The 6,888-nt window shown below is 38.4% G+C and overlaps 1 protein-coding gene across 5 annotated transcripts in view; it reads right to left on the bottom strand.

Moving 5' to 3' along the window:
• Window positions 1-6,888, bottom strand: part of ZNF536 (zinc finger protein 536) — a 338,513-nt gene that overhangs the window by 308,459 nt on the left and 23,166 nt on the right. Inside the window, exon 2 of one of the 5 annotated variants that reach the window (XM_085071959.1) lies at window positions 6,146-6,217. The exons of the other annotated variants lie outside the window; for them this stretch is intronic. The gene's annotated coding sequence lies outside the window, so the exon portion shown is untranslated. The remainder of the gene's footprint in view (window positions 1-6,145; window positions 6,218-6,888) is intronic. 5 annotated transcript variants of the gene reach the window in all.

The raw sequence follows: 6,888 nt of genomic DNA, 5'->3' as shown, positions 1-6,888 counted from the left end.
GTAGATTTCTTTAAGCAAAATATTAACTATAATTTCAGAATACACCACTTCTATTGTTTATATGTACCACATAATGAAATGCTACTCCTGTTTTCACCAGATGGTAGCACATATAATTTTCAGGCCTTCAGTTCATATCATAATACAAACAATTGGTATGGCAAATATTACCGGTCTATAAACACTTCCACTGTTCCACAGCTCTTACACAAAAAGAAATACAATTTTTCCATTTCACTGTTGTAATAGAAATAATTATAATTTCTGATATTCCAAAATATATGCATATTTGGTCACTTTTTGCCACCCAAAACAAATGAAATTATCAAACCTCAGATTGTTTGGCTGCTTCAGCATTTTAAATGAAAATCAAATAGTAACAAAACTATGCAAATATCAAAATGCTTAAATGGTACAATACAAGATGTATCCTTAATACATTTTAACAATAACACATGCTGTGTTCCTACACTGGAATAACATCATCCATATGAATCCCAGGAATTTAGTATATCTGACAGTTTCTCTCAACCACCCATAACATTCTTTCCTGTCTCATTGTAGCTGGCGAAAGAGAATTCTATAATTGAGTGGTACAGAACATGTGCCCTCCCTGCTAGAAGATGACAGATGGATTATAAAAACTTCAAAGCAGAGCATTTGGAGCACCAGGGGAGAGATAGTGGGTATTTGAACTCTCAGTCTTTACCCAGGAGACAATGGCACTCTGACATGGTGCATATATCAAGGAATGGTGTAACTAGATAGACATAATCTTTCTTTTCAGTAAGTATTTAACATTCTGTTACGAACAAGTTTCAGCCTAGCTAAAGTGCAACTCATCTTAATACTAATCATCGTAGCCTGAAAGGCTACATGCCCCCTTTTTTCAATTTTGGCTCAACTGCTCCTTCATAAAACTGTTTTTTAAAGGACAGAAGCAGTGTTACATAGGTGCTCGGGTAGCAGAAAGGCTATTTTTAATCTTAAAATTAATGTTTTTCTGGGATTTAATATTTGCATATGTGTAGGTGAATATCTTTTGCTTGCTGGAATGCTCATTTGCATTGTCTGCATTTAAAGCCCTCTCTCCACCAGAGTTTACATACCACATGTTGCTGATCATTCACTAGTTACTAAAGTCCCCTTAAATTATTAACATCCCTTAAAAAAAACCTTATAATTCCAGGGGCATAAATCCTTTCAAGGAATTGATCCTTTCACTCCTGCTGCTATACCACAATCATGGCTGAATGTCTGATGCCATCTTTATTAAGATAGATTATAAACAGAAAAAAAAAATCTCACCCATCTGCATCTTTTAAATACCTGTTAGAAACACAGAAGGAGAGAGAATCCCATTCACACCAGAGGTGTGTTAGAAATTGCTTAAAGTTAACAATAATTGCACCAGCATACAGATTTTCTAAATCATTACCTTTCCATACAAACACAGGGGTTTGGTATATCTTGAAATTGTTCATCAATTTCTTTTTACCACTACTGTTACAGCCGTTGCTCCTGGTTTATTAAGAAATTACTTGCTGAAATTGTTTTTAAAAATACCTATGACTTACTGTAAGGTCAGAAATAAAGACGAGTTTAAAGATCTCATTTGTCTATATCACAAAAATCGCACACACATGATTTGACACAGTTTGCAGCCGCTGCTCAGGCAAGGCCCAGGACTAGAATAGCAAGGGTATTATTGCAGGTCAGAATTGAGGGGTACTGGCAGAGCTGCGTGTGGGAAAGCTTGCATAACAGCCACCCTGTGCCAAGCTTTAGCCTTTGTTATTAGGCCCTTTAATGAACGCCATATTCACACAAAATAAATAAAAAAATATGCTGCATATTTTAAGTAGAGTGAATTCAAAACTAAACAATTGGAAGCTTCACAGCTACAAGAAAGCCACACAGTAACTATTCCCATTCTCCCCCAAATGCATTTAATAAAGTAACATGCGAGCAATTTTAAATATTTGATCCTTTTATTATACAGCCGAAACCGAAAAAAAAATAAAAAAGCAAGCAAGCGCTCTGGAAGATGATGAGGCTGTAGTTTTTAAGTAGCAAGGAAAAACAATAGCACCAAGATAACACAGAGAAAAACAGAAGCAAGTAACTTTGCAGCTGTGTTAATAAAAAATGTCCTAGCTCCAGCAGTGGAAGAGCTCTCACTCATGCACTGCCCACTGCTTTGCCACCGATGGCTCTCTAGCAAGAGCACTGTGACAAGCTGCAAAGTTGCCTACTAATGTCTATTTTTTCCTGCACAAAACATTAATCCCAGTCTTTAAAATAGGGTAGGAGGTGGAGGACTGTGATGCTTTGAAGGAGACCTGTTTTGAGAAACCCTTTTTTAAGTGCATTTTCATCTTTTCTTTTTTCAGTGATCTTCTGCCATACTGGAATGTAAACACCACAGGAATAGACAGAATCCCGAATTACGGATTTGGATGCCTTTCTTTAGAAGTAATCTTCAAAGAATGTACATCCCAAACATCACAGGGGCTCAACAAGCTAGGCAGCTAGCTACTGCACGTAAAACTGCACAGGTCATACCTACTACTTACTACAACCTGGGTCCTGAATCGCTGCAAATACAGACAAAACTGTTTTGAACCTCAGGATATTTGACAGGCAGGAGTATCAGGGACAGTAATGTTGCTTTAATGGAAGAAAGCCATTCTTTCACAATGGCACTAGTGTACTTATACACACTGTGTTGTTGAATTAAAAGTTAGCTCAGCAGGACCCTAGCTTTATTTTTGTTAGTAAGCATCCACCATCAGTAGTCGACACTAGTGGAGAGTAAAGGCACGTCTTATTTACAGATGCTATTGTGCAGGCTTTAATAATAGTAAATACAAAGGCAGACTATTGTGGATGGAAAAAATCTTTGGTTTAATGAACTGTCAACTCGTCCATCATGGTGTTACCCAACCTAAAACCGCCAAATCTGGACAAGCTCTTTGATGATATAAAGCAGGCAAGAGGTTTTGTTCACACGCAACAAAATGGAAGAGATTGCTGCCATTAAAAATATACTAGCCCATGCTAGCACTAACTGCCACACATTTGTTAGATAATAGCTTGATTTTTTTCCTGTGAGAATAGCCTTCTGCAAGAACGAGACATTTAATCAGAGTGATACATGACATCCAAAAACTGAAACCAAAAATTATGGCATGAGCTAAAAGCAAGTTGTCTTCCTGAAGGCAGAATACTGAAACATCTTTAAGATTAATTCTGGGAGAGAATTCTGTAAGTCAAATGCTGAAAGATATTGAAAATACATTAATTATGCACAACTCAGGATCTAGGAGAGGTTAAACCCCAACTTGGCAGAAAATTGAATCCTTTTATTTGATACAAACTTTGTACATAGTGATGTTGTGTCCTGCATCTCTAATCTCCCTAGATCTACCAGTGGAGCAAAAGGGCTGCAAGACAAAGAAATTGGAGATTTAGCCATTCCAGTGTCATCCTGCAAAGAAATTAAATGGAACAGGCACCATGGAAAATGGCTTCTTGCAACCATTCATGGCAGAGGTCAAGCCTCAGACCTACCTGGGGCAATTGTCCATCTTGTTCTATCAAACATTTATAACGACTTTCTCAACTTAAGTGGGATTCAAGGAAAGGAGACTTTTCACAGTTGCATCTGATGACTCTCTCAGGAACAACTGTCATTCATGTGCATTAATTTTCTGTCACCTTAAGCACTAACCAACCTTTGAAGACATGTTCCCCTACTTTCCAGAGTGCATATTTTCCAGTTTTATCACAGCTGAATATTAATCCCTTATATTAATTTTGTGTGTGGTGTGTGTGCATTTTCATCCTTATGTGAGCATTTTAACACTGGGGAACCTTGCTTTCTACTCTGGATAGTCTCAATTTTAATACTTTAACCATTCATATTAGAATGCTCAAAATTTTGGAGGCTAATTTTGAATCATCCACATTTTGATTCCTGGAAGGGCCAAGCACTTATTTTTCATTACGAAGTGCAACAATATCTGTGCTCAGGAAATCAAGTCCTATGTCTCTGAGGATTATTTTTCCACGAATCAGATGCACCAAATAAATTATGTCTTTGGCAAATGCAATGCAAAATCTATGTATTAGACACACATTCAATTTCATTCTACACTTAGATACTTAAATGAAGATGAATCTTATACATTTGCTAAAGAGTTGATTGGTCTGTTTGATAACACAATGCTCTCCAAAAGGTCACCAATTTGTCTACCCATAGAAACAACCACTAGAGCTGCCAAAGAAGCAGATTCCCTGAGCACTAAATTTTGAGGAAGTTCTCTGTCTCCAAGGACATAGATAATTCCAGAACATAGACATGAATTCTGTTCTGGTTCAAGGTACGGGAAATTCCTTAAGGTAACAATTTTTCCTTTTTTTAGAATACTAAAGGTCACAGTCTGACACTTAATTATGACATGAATGTTCAACAGAGTGGGTAACTTTGATTTCTCAAACAGAGGCTGAACTGAACAATCTCTGTGGTAGCCAAACATGACAGCAACCTCACAACAGCATGTCCTCTTCTTCCCTAACCCTCAAGAGTAACTCTTGCCATCTTCCTACCCTTTCTCACTGTTTCACTCCTGTAAATGAACTCTAAAATTTCTGACTTTCTTGAGCTTTCAACCTTGATCCCTCTGTGGAGATGAAGTCAGCTCTCTGGAGTGCTACCAAAGGCCCAGAAGGCAGCAAGAGATGCAATGATAAGAATGATAAGATATTTTTAACACAGCTAGTCAATCAGTTCTTTCCCCCATCAAATGATGCAAGCACAGTTCTTGGACCAAGGTCCTTGTTTTCCAATGTGTCAGACCAGCTGATTTAAAGATTTGGTTGCCACACTTTTCTTTTAGATAACGATAAAGACCAGAAAATTAAATATCAGCACTCTTCTAAATGTACAATGCCTATCCCGCCACAGGCTGGCCTACTGGCAAAAGAGCCAGAGGACTGCTGATAGTTTTGTGGATGCTGCACAAGCCCTGAAACTTCAGTTCCATTAAGGCAAGGAAAGACTCCTCCACCAACAGTCTTACTCTTTTAACCAACTACAAGCCCAGATGTCCTAGTCTGGGGAAGAAAATGCCATCTTGAAGTAGCATGTGTAGATAAACAATAAAAAGGGGAGTAGTTAAAATGCCCCTTTGACTTCACAGCAATTTTTTTAACATCGCCTATTCTTTTTACCTGTTTTCCCAATAATTTTTTGTATCTAAAATTTCAACAAACCTTAAGCAGAATAAGACAACACATTATAGGAATGCAGTGAAAGAAACTGGATTAGGTGGTCCATTTTCAGGAGGGACTATGAATGATTCCTGTGGACTGGGCTTACAAACAGAGAAGTTGTAAACAGATCATAAAGATTTAATTCTGATTTACCTTAAACAGATCCATACTTTTATTTCTTTGAGCTACTTCTGCAACACAAACGAACCAGAAAATCACTTTCAAAGGCACAAACAAGGTCTCACCTTAAGGTCTCCTAGATATACACAATTGCGCTAACTCTAATTCGAGCACTTAGTCTTTTCACTCAAGTTATAGACACTAAAGGTTTCAGTGCTGGAGGGGGCTGGTTTTCTTATCCATGTCAACCAAGGTAACAATTCACAAATAGAAGGTGATGTAACTAGAGCATGTTGTGCTCCACTGGTCCTGGCAGGTAGTATTGACTCTACCCTCTCACCATCTCTAGCATGGGAAATATTGCAAGTGAGCTCTTTTGCCAACAGGCCAGAACAGCATTAACCACACTCAAATAGAGAAGTATCAGAATTCACTCTTCTAGCAAATATCCAATTGCCAGATATGCTCTCATACAAGACTTCATTTTCCCAGCAGCTCTCTCCATCCAAGAGTTTTCAGTCCCATGCAGGCAACACTGAAACTCTTTACCTAGAGCAACTGCTTCAGTGTGCACCTGCTTGTGAGTCAAATAATTGCTGAGGGGGAGTCCGAGTTCCAAAAGACCAACAGGCAAAGACCACTCATCCTGATTATGGCATTTGATGATGCCATGAAGTTGCTCTCCTGTTTTCAATTCTATTTTCTAAAAATAAGAAAGAAAAAAATATTACAGCAATTCAAGACTGACCTCTTGGCTGAATCATTTCACCAGGGAACTTCTCCATCGAACCATCCACATGGAAACCTTGAGTGTATCTCTCTAGAAATACAACCAAACAGAACATTGCTTTCCATGGCTAATCTCTACAGGTGAAGGCTTAAGCTTGCCCTCTTGCTGCCAGCTTTTCCAAAATCATGACTTTAAACCAGAGACCAGGAGTATTTTCAAGAGCAAAACTGTCAAATGCAGAATTATTTGCAAATCCTCTGGGGAATAGTATCAAAGACAGACAGACCTGCTTCACAAATTCTGTGAGATAACATGGTTGAAACTCAACTTCCCAAATGGTCCAGAAAAACTGCTTTGGTTTAGGAGCAATCAATGACTAAGCCATTCTGTTCAAAGGCTGTGGCCAGAAAGTGAATTTGGGGTGAGGAATCTGTGCTTCAGCTCAGCCAGAGCAAGTGAGCAAAAATGTGGCAGATGAGTATCAACACATAAAAATGTGAAGGTTTAACATCTGGGGAGAGCAATCTAAACAGCCACGTACAATAACACTGAATTTGGAAATGGCATGTAAGCACAGAAAGAGATCTTGGAATTGACAGTCTTCTGCAATCATTAGTTCAGTAACATACAAAGAGTAAACACAGACTTAGTCACTCGTTCAGAAGGACATTAAGAACAAGATGGATAGCACCCTTCTGCCACAGCAGAAAGCCTTGGTGCACCCATGTCCAGCATATTGGGAGCCATCCTGGCCTTGTCTT

The sequence above is a fragment of the Lichenostomus cassidix genome, chromosome 11 (genome assembly GCF_008360975.1).
Source record: "Lichenostomus cassidix isolate B80296 chromosome 11, HeHo_3.0, whole genome shotgun sequence".
NCBI lineage: Eukaryota > Metazoa > Chordata > Aves > Passeriformes > Meliphagidae > Lichenostomus > Lichenostomus cassidix.
This window is presented reverse-complemented; position numbering and strand designations above follow the sequence as displayed.